Here is a 24,821-nt window from a genome sequence, read left to right on the forward strand (position 1 = left end):
CAGACCTTGACTGGAAGGTCCTGTTCAGAGGGACCGCCCGCCCTGGGTGCGCCGGCGGAGCGGTGAATGGGGTGGATGGGGTAGACGCCCTGGACTACCAAACGCGCTCTGGATCATGGATGCGCTTGGATGGGTCCATGTGTGGGCTGCCGGTGGCAGCGTGGCTGCCTGGGCACAGTTCCGCTTGGGACTGGCACCCGCTGCGGGCTCCGGTGCGGCTGCGGCCGGGGCAGGTTCCCGCGCTATCGCATCCAGCATCATCCCTTCCAGCCCCGTTCTGTTCACGCCTTACACTTCTGATTGTCTTGGAATCACTACGACTGGTCCCTTCAAGTATGTAAGAGAGCATGGGCTACGTTCATATGGAGTCCTACCACATCTGGGATAGCCAGCCATTCCCTGTTGCTACCACATACACAGAATCAGACTGATTTCATTTGAAAGGGACTTTTAAGCTCATGTCATTTGTCCTAGGGTGACGTTATGATGCTTGTATCCCCAGTTGTGTGTTCTGTTTATGCTGGATATTATGTTCTGTACCTTCAAGACTGGCTCTGAAAAGCAAAGTTTTGTTTTGTTTCAGCCTGCTCACTCCCCCACAGCTGGCTGAACACAGACAGCGCAGTACATAGTGCGGCTTCTGCTTTTTGCTCTTGCTTCTGCCTCTGCTCTTGCTTGTGCTTGTTTTGCTTTTTGCTTGTTAGTTAGCTTAGCTAGGCAGTCCGAATTTTCCCTGGACTGTTTTTCTCTCCCTTTTCTTGGAACCATTCGAACCTGCTCTGGACTGGGACTTGGGAAAACACCAAGAGTTTTGCACTTTGTGGCCTGCAGCAGCCATTCCCAATGCCGGAGGGACCGATAACAGCGACCACTCCCAGGAGAGACTTTCTGAATTTGATATTTGTTCAGAGTGGTGAAAGAGTTTTGTCATCTGGTTGTTGATTTTTGTGCTGGAGAGTGCTTTGCCTGTTAAATAAACAGGTTTTTTTTCCACTTCTCACCAAAGAAATTCTTCCCGAACCAGGTGGGGGGAGGGGCCGTGGGGGTTTGCTTTCTGGGGGGTTCCTTCTGGAGGTTTTCTCCCAAATTTGCCCTAAACCAGGACACACAGGATTGATTCTTTCAGCCGACAGTAAACATCTTGCTGTGGAAGCAGATGTGGGAAGATAAGTTAGAATTTCTGACTGATAGACAGTTCACTTTATAAACTATCACAGCTACACCATATTTTCCTAAAGCAGAAATCTTCTGCACATTCCTCAGAATGTGTGGAGTCTCTTCCCTGAAGTCAGGATGTTGACTTTCATGGTTACTCCCCTGGGGGATGAGTGATGGACTTTGTGTACCCCATCATCAATTGGTGGTAAGTTACATTGACACCTAATCTATACTGTTTCCTTGCTATCTATAACATAGATACATTTATATCATACACTGATTTATGTAATCTAGTAGTAGTCTTTTTTTTATCCTGTGTAGTAAGTAACTCTGTTTAAGGCCTTTCATCCATTAAGCGTCTGTCTTTTCAATAAACAACTCATTTTATAATAGACCTGATTGGCTATTCTTAGGAACTTGCAAGTGTTCTGGTTTGAAAGCAAAACCAGTGGGAGACTCCAAGTCAGAAATACAATTTATTAGGAAAAAGGAAAAAGGAAAAAGGAAAAAAAAAAAAAAAAAAAAAAACCAAGAAAATACATGCAATAATACAAAAGAAAAACCACTGACAGAGTCAGAATACAACCTGACACCCTTTTGGTCAGGGTGTTGCTAGCAGTTTAAATTGGAATGGCTGCAGTCCTTCTGGAGTGGCAGATGTGTTTCTCTTAGAGCAGTGATCTTCTAGAAGGATGTAGTCTTCCTCTGACGATACAGTGGAAAAAAAGCCCAGCTGTTCCTCTGCGAATCCAGTGGGAAGGCTGAGTCTAGTGTCCCAAAAACTCAGATTATATCCAGTTAGGAATGCTTGGTTCCTCCCTCTGGGTGGAGCATCTCACAATGGGATGCTGTAACTTTTATCAGTCATGCAGCAATATTCAATAGGCCATTAACAGCAGATGCCTCCCAATCAGAGGGAGGATTGGTTTGTGGAAGATATAAAGAAAACTGCCCAATTAACAGAAGATAACTGCCACACCTCTAATAGATGGCAAATAGATTACATCTTGCCTTGCAATCTAGGACAGCAAGCCAGAGTGATTTAGCTGTGGGTCACTTCAGTAAAGCTGCTACCAAACATCTGAACCTAAGGCAGGGCTTGTCTAATGCTCTCATCCGATCCATAATAGGGCCAAAGTGCTCTTTTGAGAGTTTGCTAGGCCAAAGAGCATCCCATATGTGACTCTTTGTTCAAGACAACACATACAAACGCACAGAAATACGGATATGTGAATTAAGAAGGCTCATCTATTGGGGTCCCAGGAATAAAAACCCTTGAGAAGAAACCTTGATGTTAGGAAAAGTGGAAGAAATTCCAAAGACAACATAGCATTTGAAGTTCTCTAAGTGCAAAGATTTTTTAGTACAATTCATAGTGAATGCAATGAAGTAATTAAAATATCTGATGGGATGCAGAGAAGCTGGCAGCTGCCTGCCTCTGCTCATCCCCATCAAAAAGGGCACAATGAATCACTGAATCTTTAAGAATAGGAAAGTCCTCTAAGATTATCAAGTCCACCAGTCCCCCAGCACTGCCAAGCTCACTACTAACCCATGTTTCCAAGTTCTATATATCTATTTGTCCCTGTTAAATCTGAGTTAAATCCCTCCAGGATGGGGACTCTACCACTGCCCTGGGCAGCCTGTGCCAAGGCTGAACAACCCTGATCTGATGGCCTTGTGAACCTTTGGTTCTAGTGGCATTCTTGGCAGAGAGATGTTTTCAGCACCTCAGTTAAAGTGTCTGAAGACACAAATTGCAGATGAACCAAAAAATGCATTATTTCAGTTTGTGAAAAATGCATATTATATGATTGGCTCTTCACAAATATTAAAATTAATACTATATCTGTTATGTTTGAAAGTAGTGTTGTATTAATCCTTTTTTAGTAATATTGTATTAATCATTTTAAGTAGTGCATTAAATATAGTTTTAGGCTATAACATAAAATTAACATAGAAGCTATGTGATGTAAGATACCTTTCTGGGGCCAGCACAAGATAATCAAGATGAGATAATCAAGAAATTCTTCACACAGAGATAACAGCAAGAGTTACTGCCTCCATATCAGAAAAGGCAAACATCCTTCCATATCCTCTCCATCTTTAAGGAACCACCAGGATTAAGGGAAAAAAAGTTGACAAAAACCAGAAAAATCCCTATTTGCAAGGAATTTATGCATCATGTATGAGATATATGAATATGCATCAGGCTATTGCTTTTAAGGGTTAATCCTTTGTTCACAAGACATGCTTTTCGTGGCTTAGTGCCCAAGAGCATCTGGATGTCTGTAATTCTTTGCTTTTTATTGTCCTTTATTGTCCTAACTTTTATTGTCCAAATTCTTATTGCTCTAATTTTTATTACTGTTTTTATAACCATTTTATTGCTATTAAACTTTTAACATTTTTAAACAAATTATTTGTATTTTTCACAAGTTCATCAGAAAACTTCAGCATATGCATAGTGGCCCTTAGCTGCTCCATAGAGATAAATATGGACAATAAAAAACTTCCTGAATCAGAGCTTCATACTGCAAAAGCTGTGAATGAATCCATGTGAATCCATGATGTGACTTGTAAGAGAAGAATCTGGTGCAGCAAAATGTGCTAATGGACACCTAGGAAAATAAGCTTTTTAAGGTCAAATGAAGCCATTGCATTTCACAAACTCAGTGTCATCAGTCCATGTCCTGGTTTGACAAGGAAGTGAGTTTTCTCAGGAACTTGGGGTCAAGCCAATCAGTGGTTGCATTTGGATATTGACACTTGGAGTGACCACTGAAGGCATGGACATGCCTCTAAGAACAGTGCGTTAAATGCAGAGAACTCCCAGGGGAACTCTCTCTTCTATTCCAGTCAGCGAAGAGTGCAGACCTCCCCTGCCCAGCCACAGACTGGGTGGGGGAGGGGAGCCCCAGAAAGAGAGAGTGGGGTGAGGGGAATGGAACCAGGCCAGCCCCCCACAGGACGGAAGGTTGGAGAAACATTGAGATGTCCCAGCCAGCCACCCCAGAGGGAGAGAGAGAAAGAGAGAGGCAGTTCCACCTGGAAATTTGACATCATGTGCCGGCAGTATGCTGCAGAGAAGACAGAGGAGGGGGGGAGGAAGGTGCCCAGCCGTGGGAGTTCGGGCAGCCTGCTGTGAGATCTCAGCCATCCTGGGAGCCCAAGACTTTTAACCCTTTCCTGGGAAAAGAAAGCTTTGCAAAACACTACTCCTCCTCGATTTGAAAGAGAAAACAGACAGTCTGGGACCTGAGATGTTAGAAGAAGAAATCCTAGGTGGGAGGAGATGATGGAGTGGCCTTGGCTGGACTTTTCTTGTATAGCCATAGACTGAAGCAATTTCTCCTGCAACAAAGAGACTGCATTTTTTAGGGGGATGCAATGACTTAAGCCAAGAGAGTGTAGGAGTGGGAGTGACCTGCTTCAGTGACTGCAAGTGCAGGAGTGGAGTGAACAAAGAAAAGTTGAAGAGGGTGTGGTGATGCCCTCTGTCTTCAGAGAAGAAGAAGATCTCTGTTCTCAAGACCCTCAGCCCCAGGGGAGGAGAAAAAGGGGGGGAGTGTTGTCCCAAAATGGGAAACTGTTGTTCCTTGGTCCTTGGCAAAGCATCCTTAAAGGAACCCTATGAGCAGTTTCAGTCCATGCACGGTGGTGAGAGCACTGTGACATGGAAAGGAGGGTGTCACAATGGCAGATTTTCTCTGGGCGTTTGCCATGCGTGACATGGAAACACAAGAGGTTGCAATTGTGTTTCCTGGGGGTCTATGGTACAGAAGAGACTCCTCTCTCCCTTGATGAACTAAGAATTGATTACCTGAAGGGTGGTAACTTGATAAGGAATCCAGGGTTTTGTTTCAATGTGCTTTGTTGGAAATTGGGTGGGGGAGAGGAGGAATGTTTTGGGAAGGTTTTCATTCTGGATTCTGTGTGTTCCTTTTATTGTAGTTGTAGGGTAATAAAGTTTTTTCCCTTTATTTCTGAGCTCGAGCCTGCTCTGCCCTGTTCCTGGTCACATCTCACAGCACTTATTTAGGAAGGTGTATTTTCATCAGGGCACTGGCATTGCGCCAGTGTCAAACCATGACAGTCCTTGATGGAGATCCAGCAGCAGGATGAGGAGAGAAACCACAGGCATCAATTTTCAGCAAACAGGACAGATGGCTGGTTAAAGAATTGAAGAGCTACTGCCCAAGGAGATAAGGACAAGTGCATCTCACTAACTAGCACTGCTGACAACATCTCTGGTCCCAATTCATGGAATACCAGAATGGTTGAAGGGACCTTAAAACTCATGTCACTCCAATCGAGGTTGCCCCAAGCCCCACACAGCCTGGCCTTGAACACTTTCAGGAATGGGATAGCCACAGCTTCCCTAGGATACCTGCACCAGTCCATTCACACTGCTAGGGGGGAGTTCATTGAGTCCAGTTACTCTCATAGTGCTGGGTAGGGACTGCTGGGGAAATTCTTCTTCCCAGACTTTATAGGAAGCTCTGCTATGAAGCTGCTTGAGCCCATCACCAGCTCCTGTTTCCTAAATCCTACCCCTTCTCCAATAGGTGATAGTGCAGTCCATTGCATGGGAACTGTGAGGTTTGCCCTTGAGGCAAAAGATGGAGATGGGTGGTGGTTGGGACCACAAGTAAGATTTTGTCTGAATTTCTTCAATTATTATCCAAATCATGGGTAGAGAAGGATGGGCCTTTCTGGAGAAAGGTCAGGACATCACTGTTGACAAGAAGTAGCTTTTCTGTCGCAGCAATATAATTTGATGTATTTTTCTACTTCCTGCAGGGAATCATTATTTCTCTTTTTCCTTAGTGTTTTTCTTAGACTTCACTTCTAGTCTGCATAACAGTGTAATTGCTCACATGGAGGGTGGGAGGGGGAGAAGCTTTGGGCTCTTTGGCTGTTTTTTTCAAAGCCTTACTAGCGAGGCATTCTATGACCTTGTGCGATTTGGTTTTGCTTGGCTAGCTTGGTTTTGTTGGCCCAGGGGAGAATCTTTTTTCTTCCCTGGCCTTGGAGAAGCTGCAGCAGCAATCTTTTAGCTGCCTTTGAGGTGAACTGAACAGCTGCTAGTCTGAGACCAGAGAAGCGCGACTGGCAGGAGTGGGAGATGGGTTGCTCCATTCCAGCCATCAAACTTCGTGAAACTGAGGCGGGGAGAGAAAGCACACCAAGAGGAGCCAGCCCAGCTGCTTCGTCTGCTATGGAGAGGAGTTTGATGCCAGAGAATCACCAAATTTTCATCTGCTGCTCAAACTGCTATGAGAAGCTCCTGGTTTTTTTTTATCCTGAGAGAGAAGCCAGCACCATTTTGTACCACATGTTGTGAGCAGGTATTTTCCCTGGCATTTTGGGTTTTTGTTCCAGTGTGTGTGTGTGGGTGGGTAAGGTCTGACAATTTAATATTTAGCAGTTATTTACATTTTCCCCCCTTGCTTTGTGGACATTCTGTTTATTAACAAAATGTTGGGTTTGGGTTTTTTTTCACTTTCATCCATTAATATTAATTTCCTATTGGTGGAAAGGGATTGTTGGAACCCTTTTAGAGGAGATGTCTCAATAGAAGAGTGTTCTCTCCTAAATTTGTCTCAAAATTGAGACATCACAATCTGAGTTTCATTTGATATATGAAAGCAATTCCAGTGGGCTTTCATAGAAGAACTAGTCACCTGGTTTCAAATAGTTTACATGGCCAGGGTGGGAATAGGCAAATACTAGGAAAAGGAAGGTTATGAATAGGAATCCCCATGAACATTCATGGAGGAGACACTGAGGAACAAGGACCTTGACCACTAAGTAAAGAAGCAATAAACCAAGTCCCATGGCAAAGTTAATACCCAGAATATCACAGTGTTGCATCCCAAGACATAGAAGGGCATGCTGAGGCAGGGATGCCTTCAGAAGAGACACACCTTTAAGTCAGGGTAATACAAAGAGATGTTCTCCTACAGTTCCTTGTGCCTTTATGTTAATGATCCAAGTTATATCATCCCTTTTCCCTCCCCAGTTCTAGAATGTTCCCTGCTCCCATTTCCCCTATTGGTCCCCATTCCTTGCAGCTCCTCCCCTGAATCCCAGTTAGTTGTTACCCTCTAACCCTGCCTCTGTACTGCCTCTGTTCCCTTAACCCATTGGCCCTCAAATCCAATACTCCGCCTGCCTTGTCCCGTAGAGAACTCTGGACCCTCCTTTGTTCTTTGTCCCTGGTTCCCTTTAGTGTGCTGTTAATAAATTACACTGGAATACCATACAAAGAACCCCTCCCATCTGCTTTGCTCTCCGTTGACCTTCAAATAACATCACGTGGTGCATGCACTCGGTGCACTGAGTTATCCCCTTCTCAAGGAGATGCTCTTGGGAAGGCAGTGGCTTTGGCAGCTCCTGCTGCACTGCCGCATCACAGAACTGCAGAATGGTTTGGGTTGCAAAGGACATTAAAGACTGTCTTGGTCCAGCCCTCTGCTGTGGGCAGAGACACCTTCAACTAGACTAGGTTGCTCTAAGCACCATTCAAACTGGCCTTGAACACTTCCAGGCCTGGGGCAGTCATAGCTTCTCTGGGCAACATGTGCCAGGGCCTCACCACCCTCACAGCCAAGAATTTCTACCCAATATCCCACCTAACCCTGCCTTTTGTCACTGTAAAGCAATTGCCCCTCATCCTGTCACTCCTTGTCCAGTGTCCCTCTCTGTCTCTCTTGGAACCCTTTTAATGGGACTAGAAGAGATTTTAAGGTCTCCCCAGAGCCCTGACCGTGTGGTCATTAAGTTTTTCCTTGCACTGGCCTGGAGCAGTGACACACGTCTGAAAGTCCAATGAAAAGAGAGTGTTGAATAGCACATACTTCTTCTGTCCATGCTGCTTGTGGAAGGTAAATTTATCATCTAACTGTGCAGTTGCCTGGCATTATCCCTGTGTCCACTTTCAGTGACCCTGCAGAGCTGAGTGAGATACTGATATGAGGTCACAGCTCTAACTGCTCTCACAACAATGGATGCCTACAGAATAGACAAGCCTGCAGCTCAGCTCAGAGACCAAGTAGCCAGGATAACCTCTTGTTTTCTGTTTGATCACTGAACTTGGGGTTGTTGTAAGAACCAGGTGCCATGTAAGTGAACTTATGTTTTAACATCTTAGAGCCTACAAGCCAAAAGTACCTCCTGTGAAAGCAAATCACACACACATGCTTAGGGTCCAAAGACACCCAATTTTATCCCATTTTAGTGTATAAAGTCAAATACAGACATATAATCCAAACTTGTATTTATATATGTTTTGTGTGCATAATATCTTATTCTTGGAAATGGAAGGAGAATTCAAATCCATGATGCTTTATCCATCCTCAAGGCATATCTTCTAGTGGTGCTCCCACTATGCAGAGATTTAAAATCATAGAATCATGGAGTAGTTTTTGTTGGAAGGGAAAGATTATATAGTCCTCATTCCCTGAAATGAGCAGGGATATTTTCAACTAGATCAGCTTGCCCAGATCAGGTAATTGTTTATCTTTATTATACAAATAAAATAATAATTAAAAACCATAATACTAATAAAATACACACATTTTTATACATACTATATAAATATTTACATATACTATATAAAATGCATAGTAATTAAAATATTGTTGCAGATATTTTTTGCAAGAACTACTCTCCAGAGAACCCTTCAATCTGTCCACTGGGGTAGCAGGTCCAGCATGACTATTCCACAGCAAAAATTTCTGCAGCTTGATGAGCTACATTTTCCCATATCCAGCCATGTCCCAAGTGTGTAACACACGTCAGGGATAGTGAGACATATTACACACAATATAGGTAGTATGAATAATAGCCTTGAATAACGCAATACAGATGTGGATGAATGCAAATTAACCTACATTTGGTCTGATCATCCGCCTGCTACGCTTACATGTGTGTATTTGAGGTTTTCCTATTTCTTTACAAAATTTTATATATATAATGAAGCTAAAGTTTTTAACATTCAAAAGTGACAAGCCAGTCACTGGCTTTGACTGAATTCTGCTTGTCAATTGATGCCTTCCTATGCAATGCCGCCACTGAATGTTTCTGTAGTTGAAATTAAGAGGCTGTAATTCTTTTTAACTGGAAAAACCATAACAGATCTGGGTGTGAACTAAGTAGATGAAAGAAGAGAGCTGAGACTTGAGCAAAGATCTTAAGATAAAGGATTACTGAGCTAAGAGAAAGGCTGAGTTGGATTTCCCCTCCCATCTTTACCCTTACATACCGTGTTATTGCAAAGGCTGCAAAATCCAGTTATAAAATTGGTTTGTGCTGTAGACATTAAGATGCAGAGTTTGCATAACATATGTGGAATTACTGGAGAGGAAATGTGGATTATTCCTTTGAAATTGCTCTGGGTGCTGTGAGGAAGGTTGTTCTAAAAAGCACCATGAAAATCTGGTACAAGGCAGAAGGGGTTTAAACTGAAAGCAGAGTGATTTAGGTCAGATATTAGGAAGAAATTCCTCCCTGTAAGGGTGGTAAAGCCCTGGCACAGGCTGCCCAGAGCAGCTGTTGCTGCCCCATCCCTGAAGCATCCAAGACCAAGCTGGATGGGGCTTGGAGTAACCTGGTCTAGTGGAAGGTATCCCTGTCCATGGCAGGGGGTAGAACTGGGTGGCCTTTTAAGTTCCCTTCCAACCCAAACCCTTCTGTGACTCTGTGACTAAAGTGGGATGAAGAGACAGTTTCAGGGGACAGTGTGAGAGAACTAGAAGTTGGGAAAGCTTCTTTGGGAAGAGACAAAGCTTAGGATGCCCATGCATTTTTTAAGGAAACCACACAACACACACCAAGTCACTGGGACTGTGTTGGTATAATGGAGAGCAGAATAAGGGCCATTAAAGTTTATCACTTTTAACAGTGTAATACTCAGTTCATTCCACTTCAGTTAGCGTATCTTTCTTTGGAAGCTATCCCTACCAGAGGGAAACACAAAAGTTAGATTAATTGCAGGAAATTAAAAAATGCTCTGCATTTTTCTACCCCAAGCTTGGGAAACTGCCAGGATCACTTAAACATCAATAATGTAATGGGGAGGACTCACTGACTCCAGCTCTGTAACAACTTGACTAGTCCCATGGTACCAAATCTGTAAATACTGGGACCACCTAAGCTGCCTTGGGGGAGTATGGGGAAGAGACAGCAGAAGGCACTGGAATAGATGGCTTTATTGTGAAATCTCCTCTTAACTACTTAAAAACAAGGACTGATATGAGTGAAAAAAGCAACTAGTGGTCTCTGCAGGTACCATGTTTTCCACACCAAAGCAGTTACAGTGTAATAAAAAAAGGGTAAGGATGACAGTAGGAAAGTTTTATATGGAAAATGGTGAGAAAGCATGTTGTAGAAGAAAAGTTGTTTGGTAATTAATTGGCTATTTTCAAGGGCTCCTCCAGTGTTTGCATGGAGTGTAAAGCTCTGAAAGCAAAGCTCAGACCAAATGGGTTGTGTCTTTATATCAAAGGTGCTCATGTCTAGAGGGCCCCACTGTGCTCCATCAAAAGCATCATGCTGAGCACACCAAAAATATCAGGGAGACACACCATTCACACACACAAGAAAAAAAAAATCCTAGGCTATGTGCACAGCTGCCTGTGCCAGTGAAGATGCTCTAGAAATATTGTGTGCAGCAATCAAAGCCTGGAGAGTTGCACAGGCTGGGAGAAAACCAGAGAATCACTCAAGAGACTCAGAGCCTATTCCCATTTTGGGGAGCATCTTGCATTGTCATGATTTGCAAAGCTGATGGGATGTTATCACTCAGGGATCTGATGTTCTGGGATCTTTTGGCACCTCCAGGCCCAGCCTGAAACATCTGGAGGAGGTTGCAAATGGGACGCTTACTTAGAGACAGTGCTGCACTAATGCTCATGTGGGCAGATACACATGGACTAGATGATGGTGCCATCGTAATGTGGATGTAAATAGCCTTAAAAATATATCTAGATCCTGGAAACCCACTTCCCAAGAAAGGTACCATTAACATAGAACTGAATAAAAATATTCCTCCACTGCATAGTCTCCTCATGCATCACCCATATCAGACCTACCTGCCAAACCCAGCTGCCAGCACAAAAAATTGTGCACAGCAATCCCTTTCTTAACGAAAAAAAAATTCCCAGGCAGCAAATTTAGGAACTAAAAAATAGAAACACCACTTTTATAAGTCTTCTGTGAAGAACTAGGATTTGTTGTTACAATGCACTTTTGTGCATAGAGCAGATGTTTACAGCCTCTCCAAGCCATTTGTATCCTGCTGGGTAAACTATTTGTCTCATTTGAAAATGAAGAAATCTACAAATACTTTTTCCTTTGGAGTTGTTCCAAACTTAATAAAAAACTAAAAGATGCTAGGGACAAATGTATTAAGCAGATATTTAATTGAGAGATGATTGAAAAAGGCAGAGTTCTTGTCTCCCAGGCAGAGCATGCAAGCTTTAAACACACTCTTAGACTGATTATTATTGCAACTGACAGACCAGAAAGGCTCAGAAACATCACTCCTTCCCTTTCCATTGTCACCAGATGACACAAGGAAAAAACAACGCACCACAGCTTTGGTCACGATGAAGAGACTAATTTATTTTCTCTGACTCCAATCTTTTATAGTTCTCAAAAGGTGCCAGTGGATTGGAGGGTGAACGTGCCACCTCTCCAACGACACTGGACAAACTACCTGTACATCAAATTTCTCCACCTCTATGAAAGAATGCAAAACAACAGGTTGTTTACAGAAAGTTGTGTGGGAAAGTTCTCTACAAGAATGTAAACTCAGAAGGCTTTAGAAAACTCTTGATAATCAGGGCGACATTCCATAAATAATTCACCTCCCATAGCAGTTCATAAAATGTTTATATTAAATAATAATTCAATTTTGCATTTCAAAAAAAAAAAAAACAAAAAAAAAACCAAACATGCTAGCCAATAAAAAAAATCAACCCAAAGGAGGATGGGAAAATGATTGCTTGAAAGCTGTCATTCAGCATGTCATAAAGCAATTCAATGGGGTCATTCTTGGCTGTATTCTGCCCTGTTTGGTCAAATCCTGATCCTGCTCTGAATAGGTTTTTCCATTGATCTCTGCAACAGCTACATGAAGCCTGCTCTTGAGTCATAGAATCATAGAATCATTTATATTGGCAAATAATTCTATGATCATTAAGTCCAACCATTAACCCAGCACTGCCAGGCCCACTATTAACCCATGACCACAAGTGCCACATCCACACAATTTCTGAACACCATGAAGCATTTTCCAGCCAGGCAGGGTAGGTTCAGTGGTCCCACATTAAGCTCTGCTGTCAAGCAATGACGCTTGATTTCAAGTTTTTCAAGTTTTCATTTTGATTTCAAGTCAACATGAATGTGAGGAGGCTGTGAGCCCACTAACAGGTTATTTGTCTTGGTTGCAAAAATACACAAGGTCCAACATGGAGTAAGACTCCAACAGCTGGATCCCAACATGGGATGGAAGCCTGAGAGCATGGCAGGGAGGAGAGAGGGTAGTGGGACAATGATTGATGTTTACCAGAAGCCATAAAAATAATAGAAATCAAATGTCAGCACACACACACAGGCAGCTTTTATTAAAATTCTAATTGCTTGATCCAACCTATGCCCTGGGGAGCATAAAGAAAAGCTAGCAGCACCAAGGTCACTGCAGACAAAAAAAAAAAATCAATGCAGAGAATGAGTGATAATGATTTTTCTTTCTCCTAGATTCACAGAGAGGGACTGTAGAGATATCCTCCTGGCATCTCCAGAGATGCACAATATCCCTTGGACTTTGTCCAGCAATGCATTTAATACATTTTTAACCTTTGACATCCAAGTTTTGCTCCTCTTGGCTGTGACAACAGCAGGTTTGAGCATCCTAACCCACTGTTATATTTCATAGATGCAAAGATAATAATCCATTTCCCTCTTCCAAAACCATTCCTGCAATGTCTGCTGCACTCCTAGCCTCTCTAATGGGTGTCCTCAGAACCTTCTCTGGTCCATGACTGCCGAAGAAAAAATAATCTACCTGAGTCTTGACTAATACGGAAAGATGTCACGTCCGTTCCATGTATCTCAGTACGTTACTTGCCCCAAAGTACTTTGTTCAGAGTGCTTTTGTTCTTAATTTATTGTTTTTTAAAATTAAGTAATAATTACTGACATGTGATTTGTGATTCCCTGAAGAATTGTTCCTCCACCAGCTGTTCCCATCTGCACCAGCACTACTGCTGATCTCTACCTCTACCCTGCCCTCACCTCTCCGAAACTGCCGCTTCTTTGTTTCAAGCAATTTCTTCAATATGTCAAGATCTCTTTGAATTCCAATTCACGCAAAATTATTTAGTCAAACATAAGTAAAGTACTCAGCATGAGATTACATGGATGAAATATGACTCTGGACAGACTCTGAGGTGGGAGGGTCCTAATGCCACATTCTGCCCTTATAAATCTCTTACTTGTAATAAAGTGTCATGGTTTGGAATGGGAGGAAATTCAGAGAAGTGATGTAACTGACAGTCTGTTGAACCACTGAGAAGCTGGGCGCCTTTAACGTGTGTTTTTCACTCCTCTGTTAAAGATGAAAAAGCCCGGGAATTTTCTCTTCTGGTCGGCGAGGAGGTCCCAGCCCCGGCCCCATCTCGGCCAAGCCGGGCCAAGCGGCCCTGCCGCAGGCCGGGCCCCTTCCCCCATCCCCGGGCCGCCCGTGGGGCCCCCCCGCCCCACTGTCGGCCCTGTTCTGGCCGGGCCAGGCCCCAGCAGTTCACAGGCAGGAAGGCAGGGAGGCTGCAGAGCCCTGGCTGGAGTAGGGCTGGCCATGGCTGTAAAGACCTTGCCATCAGGTTCCCTCTCCACAGCATGGCTGAGACCAGAGACCCTTGCAGTCCGTGCAGAGGGGTCCTGTGGCTAAAATTTAACACAGAGAAAACCAAAAACCAACCATGAAACCAATCCTGACACAGCTCCAGCCACAGCTCTGGCCAAAAGTTACTGGCAGGTCAGGTAGGGTCAGGTAGGCCCTAGGCGGGATGTTAACACTTTCAATGCTTCAATACTCCCTCGAGTGAGAGAAAGGAACAAAATGCAAGCATGTAAAGGAACAATACGAAGATATCAAGGTCAGTGAGGAAGAAGTCAAGTCCCAGATGGGGCGGGTGAGGAGATGCTTTATTTTTGGAGTTGAAATCCTCTTGAAGAAAGGACTCTTTCCTTATAATGCATGAAACTATGGGGAGATGAAAATGTTCAAATTGATATCAAGTAAAGGCCTCCATGTTAATGTAAGCAGATGTTGAAATGGCTGTAATCCCATGAGAAGTTTAAACAGAAAGAGAAAAGAGTAGTCCTGTGCTTCCAGGAGGAGGAGAAGAAGATCTCTGTTCCCAGGGATGAAGATGATTTTAGAAATAGATAATGAGAACTTTTGCCTTTGACTAGTTCATCTTTTAAACAATACCCCATAAGTCAACATAGCCCATCAACAAGCTGTGGGGGGGCTTGTGGAAATGGGAAGGACTTTACGATGGCAGGGTTCCCCAGGTGGCTGCTATTCATGATGAAATTGAGAGCCACGAGAAGACTGGCTTCTTTCCTCTTGTGGAAAGGTTTCCATAACCTTAACAAGAGGGACTTCTCTGCCTAAGTGAACTGAAGAAAGACTATTTTAGAGGTGGTAAACTAACTGGAAATTTTAGGTTTGGTTTCTTTACATTGTCAGTGGGAAAGAAAGTTGTGGGGGGAGGAGAAGTGTTCTGAAGGATTTGTTTTGATTCTTACTACTTTTTTTCATTACTTTTAATAAAATTTTCTTTATACCCTTTTAAAGTTTTGAGCCTACTTTGCCTTTCTCCTAATCCTATCTCACAACAGGAAATGAGTGCACTGGTGATTGGCCAGAACTAAAGCCCACCACACTCATCAGCACATTAACTGGGGAAATCTCAAAATTGGGGAAATCTGAAATTGGCGAACTAAAATCACTACACAAAGTATCAGTTAGAATTACAGGAGGAACACAGTGCTGCAAATGTAAGTTGCCTGTTGGATATTTAAGGCATCCTACACCTAAAGAGGCTCCAAGAGAGCTGGAGAGCATCTTTGGACAAATGTCTGGAGGAATAGGGCAGGGGAAAGTGGCTTCCCACTGCCAGAGGGCAGAGTTAGATGGAATATTGGGAAGAAATTCTTCCTTGTATGGTCCTGGCCACAGGTTGCCCAGAGCAGCTGTGGCTGCCCCATCCTTGTATGTGTTCAGCATCAGAGAGTCCTATTGATGGGCTATTCAAGGATGAATCTGAGATAAGTATCCCCTAAGTGATATGAAAGACCTGAGCAAAAATGAATTTGTAGTCATCAGCTGAGAAAAACCCAAGGAATGACATAAGACCTCAAAAACTGGTGTCCCTCAGGCTGTCCACTAGTGATCCTTGTCAGATCACCTGCAGGGTGAATGTAAGTGAATGAAATCGAAGGAAAAAGAGGAAAAATCTATTTTTTATGTATTTTATAAACAAGTATCTTCTCCTTCCACAAGATCTTACAGCGAACTTTATACAGTAATCTCCTATAATATTTCATAAGTAGAATACCCTTGATTTGTTCCTGTGGAAGCTTGAACACATTTCCAGCACCTGTGCAGCTTCCCAAGGGATGTCTCCACACAGCAAAGAAGGATGGAGTGTGCACAGCAATAGAAGTCATGGTGATTCCCCTCATTTCCCCTTCTGCATAGCACATGACTGTGGCAAGCACATTTATCTCTCTCTCAGGATTTTTCATAAAGGTACACAGAGAGAAATGAAAGAGAAAGCAATTTCTATTTCTGCTCCTTGTTTTTCTCTTGTGGAATGTGTTTGGAGAATTGTTTACCTAGAGTGATCGCTTGGTTGGATCGTGGTGGATTGATTTGGCCTGATGGCCAATCGGATCCACCTGTGTCTGGGCTCTGGCGAACAGGGTCATGAGTTGTTGGTGGTTAGATATGAGAGTTAGAGAAAGTAGCATGTAGTTTTTAGTATCCTCTTTTATATAGTATATTAATGTGTTATAGCATAATTATAATAAAGAAATCATTCAGCCTTCTGAACTAAGTCAGACATCATCATTCTTCCCATTGGGTTCGCTGACATCTACAACACATGAATGCAGTTTCTGTATCAAAGGTGTAGCCCTGAACCTGGACACTGCCAGACTCTAGCACCCAGTAATACTTCTGTGGGCTGGAATGTGGTGTTTGCTGAAATCCAGACTGGGAACCAGGTTAAACTGGACCTGTTTGCAAGTGTTTGGAGACCTTAAAACAAAATACAGCTCTATTTCAGTGCTTACAGCTCCCCTCACTAGAGCAACATGGGTATGAAAGTGGGGTACAGCAGTGCATCACCTTCACATCTTCACTCTTCCCAGACATAATTACAAGATGAGACTCTGTTTCCTCCTATTTTTCATCATGTCTGTCCTGGTTTAGGGCAAATTTGGGAGAAAACCTCCAAAAGGCCCTCCTCAGAAAGCAAACCCACACAGCCCCTCCCCCCAGCCGGTTTGGGAAAAATTTCCTTGGAGAGAAGTGGAAAAAAACTGTTTATTTAAACAGGCAAAGCATTCTCCACAGCTGGTTTGGGAAAAATATCCTTGGAGAGAAGTGGGAAAAAAATTGTTTCTTTAAACAGGCAAAGCATTCCCCAGCACAAAAAATGAACGATACCAGATGACAACACTCATTTGCCACTCTGAATAGATGATAAATTCAGAAAATCTCTCCAGTGGGTGGTGCTCTGTTATCAGTCCCTCCAGCACTGGGAAAGACTGCTGCCCAGAGTAGGCCCTGGTAGGCCACAAAGTGCAAGCTCTCAGTATTTCCCCAGGTGCCAGTCTGAAACAGGTTCGAACAGTTCCAAGAAAAGAGAAAAAAAAACAGTCCAGGGAAAACTTCTCTGCCTCAGCTAGCTAAACTGACTAAAAAGCAGAGGAGGGCCTTGTTCTGCTTCATCTGTGCCCAGACAACAAAGTCCAGCAGAATGTGGAGGAGTGAGTGCAGGCTGATGAGAAACTCCATACTTCTGTGTGCCTTCACTTTCAGAGCCAGTCTTGAAGACGCAGAATATAATATCCAGCATAAACAGAGCACACGATTGGGGATACAAGCATCATAACATCACCCTCGGACAATGTCCTAAGTCCTGACATGTCCTGACATGAAAAGACCCATTTTATGCAATCATCCAGTTTTTGACTTCCCACCCAATTTCCATATCAAACATCATTGTGTCATAGTCCAAAGCTTGGTTACTAGATCCCAGCACTAACTCCTTGGAGCACCCCTACTGCCCAAGAGGGTGTGAGAAGGATGATGATTTTTATGTTACCACTGATGGACTACTAGACATCAAGACCCACTGGAAGACCAAAGATTGAGATAGGAAAGGCTGGACAGAAACACCTGGCTGCAACTCACAACCACAGTGTGTTAAATTTAAAGAAACATCTTTCAGTTATTCACTGCCAGCTTTGGACATTGCACCACCCTGCAAGATCTTTGTTCTAGAGGAAGCTGAGGGCTTTCCTAAACCACATAACTCAAAGAGCTGGGCTTTGCAAACACCAAAAATACTGCCAAGACTTCAGTGACTAGAGGTACCAGCAGAAACCCAACTAGAAAACCATCCTCTAAAGCAACATATGTGCTTCCAATTTTCTGAGCAGCCAGGAAGACAAATTGCAAGTGGTCATAAAAGAGAAATCTCTCTTGGGAGGATGAAAATCCTCCATGTACAGGGATCAGCATGCCATATTAGTATGCAGTCCTCGAACAAGCATGAAGGAGAATCTTGGGAAATGGGGCTGGGGAGAATCTCAAGAACACATTCAATTCTCATGCTCTGGGATCAGGATCCCATGCTCTGGGATCAGGATCAAGCAATGGACTTTTGTATCTCCTATGAAAGTTGGCTGGCTTTCTGGAGATGCTATAGACCATCAATGGCTGAAACAACCTGTCCTGTGTCATCCCAGAATTCACACCAGCCAAATGCTGCAGACCCTCTCAGCCTTGTAGGTTACAAAGAGCCATGGGAGAATTTCTATGAGACACCAAGAAATCACCTCTCCCCTTAAAGCAAGTTGTGGCTGCCCCATCCCTGGAAGTGTTCAAGGCCAGATTGGATGGGGCTTGGAGCAACCTGGTCTAGTGGAAGGTGTCCCTGCCCATGGCATGAGGTGGAACTGGATGAGCCGAAAGATCCCTTTCTATCAAAACCATTCTGTGACCCTGTGATCCTGCTCCGATCTTTGTTCCAGTGCTGTTGTGCTGTCAGATCTTTTTACCCACCAAGGGAGGCTCAATCACTGCAACTTTCAATGCCATCTTCCCTGCTCTCTGCATGATGATGCTGCCAAAACCCATCCCAGTTCCCCAAAGGGAACACATGGTTTTCTTGTGTCCTCCTTCCACTGGGCTGCTTGCCAACACATCTCTCTCTGTGAGTCTTCTGTGTGAGTTGCCATAGCTGATGACTGACACTGTGACAAAGCTCTGCTGCTGGGCTGAGACCTATGCCTTTGTCTGCTGGAACCACAGGATACCTGGCTAGGGGCAGTCACCCAGACGTGGCAAACCCAATCCAAGGCTTTCATACCTTCACAGGATCTTGCTTGGGCAACCTTCTACCACCTTTCTACCCTCATCTCACATTTTCTTCACATCCATTTATATCCAAATAACAAGAGTATGAAACACGTTCAAGGTCCTGATCTGCAACCCAGCATGCTGGTGTCCACAAATCCAATACACTGGAATAATCAGACCTTGTCAGCTAATTCCCTTCCTAGTTTTAGGAACTTCACTGATAGTCTGCTCTGATGCACTGGTGAAAAATGAGTGGCACAGGCTGCAAAAGAGTTTTGCAAGATAACCAGGGTCCTTTCAACTTCCTGCTGAGGATCACAGTAATGGAACTACACAGTCAAAATGAATGTGAGAAAGGAGAGGAGCCACCTGTGAAGTGAAATGGCATCCTGAAGGCATCTGCAGATTTTCCTTAGAAGTTTCATCCAATTTAGTTAACCAACAGCCCTACTGCTGCCTCAGCCTGGGAATGGGACCAGTCAGAGTTCACATCTCTGCCAGTGATTCCAGCCCATCAGCATGTCATGCTGATTCCTTTCAGGCAAAGCTCCCTGCACAAGAGCAGATGCGCAGCCTCCTTCAAGGTGAAAGACAAAGTGAAATTTGGGAGGAAGCCTGAAGCTTAGCAATCAGGTCTGAAGAAATTCTTTCTCCTGTATCTGGATAACCTTTCCTTTTCCCATTCATCCAGCACAAAGACACTATTAGCTCTCACAGGGTGTTCATCTGCCCAACCTTGCAGATGCTGAATTAGAAAACAGAGATTTCTCACTGGAATACTTTGCAAGGTTGCTGGTGCCTGACTAATGGTGCTTGGCTGCTGCTCTTTTCTCCTTGTGTTTTTAAAAGGATTAAAGATATGTGATTCTGTGCAGGTGCTTTGCTGCTCAAAAAGGGGAAAAAAACAGAAGGTGGTGTCTTAGAAAACCCAATGGCCTTCTGTAGTGAAGCTATATACTAACTAATCAATTTAATTAATCCCAGAATGTCTTGGAATGAGAGTGACCTTAAAAATCATCTCATTATGACCCCCTGCCACAGGCAGAGACACCTTCCACTAGACTAGGATGCTCCAAGCCCCATCCAACCTGACCTTGAACACTTCCAGAAACAGGTCAGCCACAGCTTCTGTGGACAACCTGTGCCAGGGCCTCACCACCCTCACAGGGAGGAATTTCTTCCCAATGTCTTACCTAAATTTCTTCTACTTCAATTTGAACGCATTCCACCTTGTCTTTTCACTACTGTTCCTGATGAATAGTGCCCCTCTGGCTTCTTGTAGGCCCCTTCAGACACTGCAAGGTGCTGTGTGCTCTCCACACAACATTCTCTTCTCCAGGTTGAATCACAACTCCACCAAAAAAAACAAACCAAACAAACAACTCCCCCCCCCAAAAAAAAAACCCAAACAAAAAACTTCAAACAACTAAAAAAGAGTTTAAAATGAAAAAAAAATAGTTTTAAAGTAATTCTTAAAATTTTAAAGTTTCATTTTTAAATTAACATTAAAACACATTCATATTTTTTCTTAAAGAATAACAGTCTCCCCACCCTCTCAGCACCAAAACCTCCTATTTTGTAGTGTTAACAGCATAGCTTGCAGCCAACTCACCAAAGCAGCTACAGTCTATCCATATGCACACTGTGTGTGCAAAGTGCTGCAGGGTCCACTTTTTGATCAAAAAGAAATTACTAATTGACAGAATAGTTTGCCATATGTCTTGGTTTGAAAAGACAAGTGTCTGCTAAGGAAGGCAGAACCCTCCCCTGAAATGGAAAATATAAAACCCCTCCCTCTGAATTCTTCTAATTTTGAAATTAAAGGGCTCTCAGGCAAAGATACGGAAGCAGGATTAACAGTTCTTTATTAGGGAATAAAATAAAATAAAATAAAATAAAACAAAATAAAATAAAATAAAATAAAATAAAATAAAATAAAATAAAATAAAATAAACAATGCAGTAATTAAAAAAAAATTACTGATAGAGTCAGAATACAACTTGACACCCTCAGTCCTATTGAATGGTAGCTGCAGTCTTCCTGGAGTGACAGATGTGGTTCTATTGAAGCAGTATCCTGTAGAATGGTGTAGTTTTCCTCAGAAGGTCCGGTGGTGGTGTAGATGGCCTGGTCTTCCTCTGGGAATCCAGAGGGAAAGGAGTGCTCCTCAGGGAATTCAGAGGGAAAAGGCTACTCCTCTAGGAATCCAGTGGAGAAGGCTGCTCTAGTATCCCAAAACCTCAGATTATATCCAGGAAGGAATGCTAGGCTTCTCCCCCTAGGCGGTGAATCTCACAATGGGATGATGTAATTTTTATCAGTCATGCAGTGAGACTCAATGGCCCATTAACAGAAGATATTTCCCAGAGGGAGGATTGGTTTGTGGAAGCGATAAAGAAAACGGCCCAATTAATAGAAGATAAGTGCCACACCTCTAACACATGGCAAATAGTATAGATACTTATCTTACAATCCAGGACACCATATTATGAGCTATTAAACAAAATAAAGCAGTTATTAATAGAAAGCAAAATGTGCTTGCAATAGAACACCTGCAATGCTGGATTTGGGGAGAAGAAATGAGTTGGAGGCTAAAGGAGTAACTTGGTGAACAGCCCAGTTTGTGTGTATAGTATTCCAATAATATAGGAAAATAAACATAGTATATAAAATATATTAATCTACAGAAATAAATAATATATAATTACAAGTAATTATATATCATTCCAATGTCCAATATAATTTCCAATATATGTCCAATATAATTCCAATATAATTTTATATATATATCTATATATCTATATATATCTATATATATATCTATATCTATCTATCTATCTATCTATCTATCTATCTAAAGGACATTGGGAGGATATCCATAATATTGAGTTATACATCAAGAGAAATAAAAATTCCATTCTATAAAACTTTCCTAAAATGGCCCTTTCCCTCCTGGCTGGTGCTGACCATGATAGCAGAAGACCATCCCTGCTCTTCCCCCAATGGGGCAAGGCTTAGCCAAAGACACCACATGAATATATATATATATATAAATAAAAATACATTCAGCTCAGAGCAAAGAACAGTGAGATTGAGGCAAGATTGAGTGCAGAAGTACTTAGAAAGCTTGTTTAGCTGGTAGGAGACAAGAAAAGGAAAGGTCATGTTCTAAATGCAACAAAAGACATATTTATAACAACATATGTCTTAGTGATTTATTTGACAAAAGAAAGGATGGGTAATCTAAATTAGTTGATCTCTCTCCTCTTTATTGACTTTGTGTTACAGTGGTGGCTTGAAGCCACCAAGTAAAAGTGGGATCTGCCCTACAGTATCAGCTCCTCCAACCCAAAGAAGCTGGTGTCTTACCAGACACAGAAGTGTATGGAAGGGGAGGAGGAGAGATGTTTTGACATGTACTTTGACACAATAACTGACTTAACAGACAAAAGAAATGTGAAAATCTATTTGGTTTCAGCAAAGCATTTTATCCAGGGCCATGTGAGAAATAATTAATTAAGCCAGTGAACATGAACATCAGCAGAATGGGAAACCAGGCAAGGGAAATGACAATGATCAATATTGGAAGGCTGAGCTGCAGCCTGGAAGAAGGTTAGCAGTGTTTAATATTTTTGAGGTTCACATTGGCACTAAAACAGTAGGGGAACATTGATGACACCTCCTAATGACACAACGTAATTGGGAGCACCAATGTGTAGAAGGATTGGGAAACCACAGAGGAAGGAGGGGATTGACCTTGACTGCCACGTTCAAATGGAATGAAAATTAGTAGTTAATTCTAGACTTGGTACTAATCACCATAATTTTTTGCTACACGATGTAACTGCCTAAGAAGGAGAAGAAGAACAGTATGGACATCTTTGTTATCAAAGAGTAAATGAGGGATTCATAATGACTCTGTGATTCCCACAAACATGACTTGAGAGTCTTCAGTAGGAATAGGGACCTCATCTCCAAAGGGCAATAGTCTCCATCTCTGTTTAAGGAAGAGCTAGAGAGAAAAGCTTGATACCAGGAAGTAAAAATTTTTACTTCCTAGTGTCTTGGTTTGAAAAGACAGGAGTCTGTGAAGGAAGACAAGGGCCTCCCATGAAATGGAAAAGGTAAATCCCCTCCCTCCGAATTACCACAATTTCAAAATAAAAAGGCTCTCAGGCAAAGATATGGGAATGGGAATAACAGTTCTTTACTAGGAAAAAACTAAATAATAATTTTAAAAAATGTAGTTAGTACAAACAAAACTACTGATAGAGTCAGAAACCTGACACTCTGAGGATTCAGGGTGCTGGTGATAGTCCAGTTAAATGGTGGCTGCTCCTCCTGGAGTGGCAGATGAAATACGGCTGAAGCGGTGGTCCCATAGAAGGGTGTAGTTTTCTCTGAAGGTCTGGTGATAGAGTAGATGGGCCTGGTCTTCCTCTGGGAATCCAGTGAAGAGGCTGATCTGATGTCTCAAAAAATGCTGATTTTATGCAGGTAGGGATGCTTGGCTCCTCCCTCTGGGTGGAGCATCTCACAATGGGATGATGTAACTTTCTCAGTCATGCAGTGAGCCATTCAATGGCCCATTAACAGAAGATATCTCCCCGGGGGGAGACATTGTTCTTGGAAGAGATAAGAAAACTACCCAACTTAACAGAAGGTACCTGCCCCACCTCCGACAGATGGCAAATGGAATATATGCTTATCTTACAAGCCAGGATACCTAGCCACAGAGCCAAACAATGTGGATACTGTACTTGGAGACACTGAGTAGTGACATTTGTAGTGACAGGAGAAAGTCACTAAGTATGCCAATAAAACAGAAAAATAATAAAAATCCACAATAAAACAGAAAAAATATAAGAGAGAAATAAACCAAATAAAACAGCAAACTACAGCCAGTCCATTGGCCCAGACTGAGAATGAGTTGTAAATCATCAGAGACTGAGGTCTTGGCACAGCCTTCCTCCTGGCATAATGCAACTAAAAATTCTGCATTTCTGAGACCGAGCTTTGGGCGTTACTCATAAAGACTAAATAACAAACCAGATAATTGGACTTCAAGGTTCAGAGGGTCCCATCCAGCTCCATGTGCCTAAAGGTCTCTCTGAGTGACCCAGCTGAGCAGGAGCAGAGCAATATTGCTCAAGCATGTTGACTCCATCACCTGAATGCCACCTCCATCTCTTCCTCCTGCTCTACCATGTCCTAAGGCATGCACAGACCAGCTCCAGTTTGCACACTGTCAGGGCAGTAAAATTCAGTTTTACCTACACTGCTGAGCAGCTCCTCGTTGGCTTTTGGGGCTGTATCTTGTCCACCTTGACCTGACTGCAGGGAATACTTTGCCACAATGTATTCCGACTCCAACTTGGAGCTACCTACTTGCAAGTGTCCCCAACTTGGAGACACCACCAGTCTTTCTCAGCTGATGGACTACATCCAGAGGAGATCAAGAATGTGGCAGAATAGCTCTCTGCCCATGTGTTGTGATTTGACACTGGCCAAAAGGCAGGCACCCAAAACAGGTGCTTGCTCACTCACCCTCCCCTGCTACAACTGGGCAGAGGAGAGAAAAAAAAAATTAAATGAAGGGTTCATGAGTTAAGATAAGGATTCGGAGAAAACACTCCAAGGGCAAAACAGGCTCAACTTAGAAGTACAAAATTAATTTATTACTAAGTCAGAGGAGGATAATGAGAAGTAAAATAAGCCTTTAAAACACCTTTTACCCCAAACCCTTCCTCCTTCCCACCAACAGCTCAGGGAGAGAGGGAGTGGGGGGTTTGGTCAGTTCATCACCTGAAATTTTCTTCCACTGCTCAGGGAAAGAAGTCCTTCCCCTGCTACACCATGGGGTCCCTTCCCACAGGAGACTGTTTTCTGTGAACTTCTTCAGCATGGTACCAATCTCACGAGCACCAGTCCTCCCAAAACTGCTGCAATGTGAGCATCTCCCATTGGCAAACATTCCTCCCAAAACTGCTGCAGC

General features: G+C 43.0%; 1 protein-coding gene and 1 long non-coding RNA gene across 2 annotated transcripts in view; both read right to left on the reverse strand.

The window, feature by feature from the left end:
- The window catches only part of MAP6 (microtubule associated protein 6), a 52,494-nt gene that overhangs the window by 21,520 nt on the left and 6,153 nt on the right, over window positions 1-24,821 (reverse strand). The window lies entirely within an intron of this gene.
- Window positions 1,624-8,104, reverse strand: LOC128803820 (uncharacterized). Its single transcript, XR_008435848.1, has 2 exons — window positions 8,022-8,104; window positions 1,624-1,899 (listed from the first exon to the last, which is right to left on the reverse strand). It is a non-coding gene; the product is annotated as an uncharacterized LOC128803820 (long non-coding RNA).

The sequence above is a fragment of the Vidua macroura genome, chromosome 2 (genome assembly GCF_024509145.1).
Source record: "Vidua macroura isolate BioBank_ID:100142 chromosome 2, ASM2450914v1, whole genome shotgun sequence".
NCBI lineage: Eukaryota > Metazoa > Chordata > Aves > Passeriformes > Viduidae > Vidua > Vidua macroura.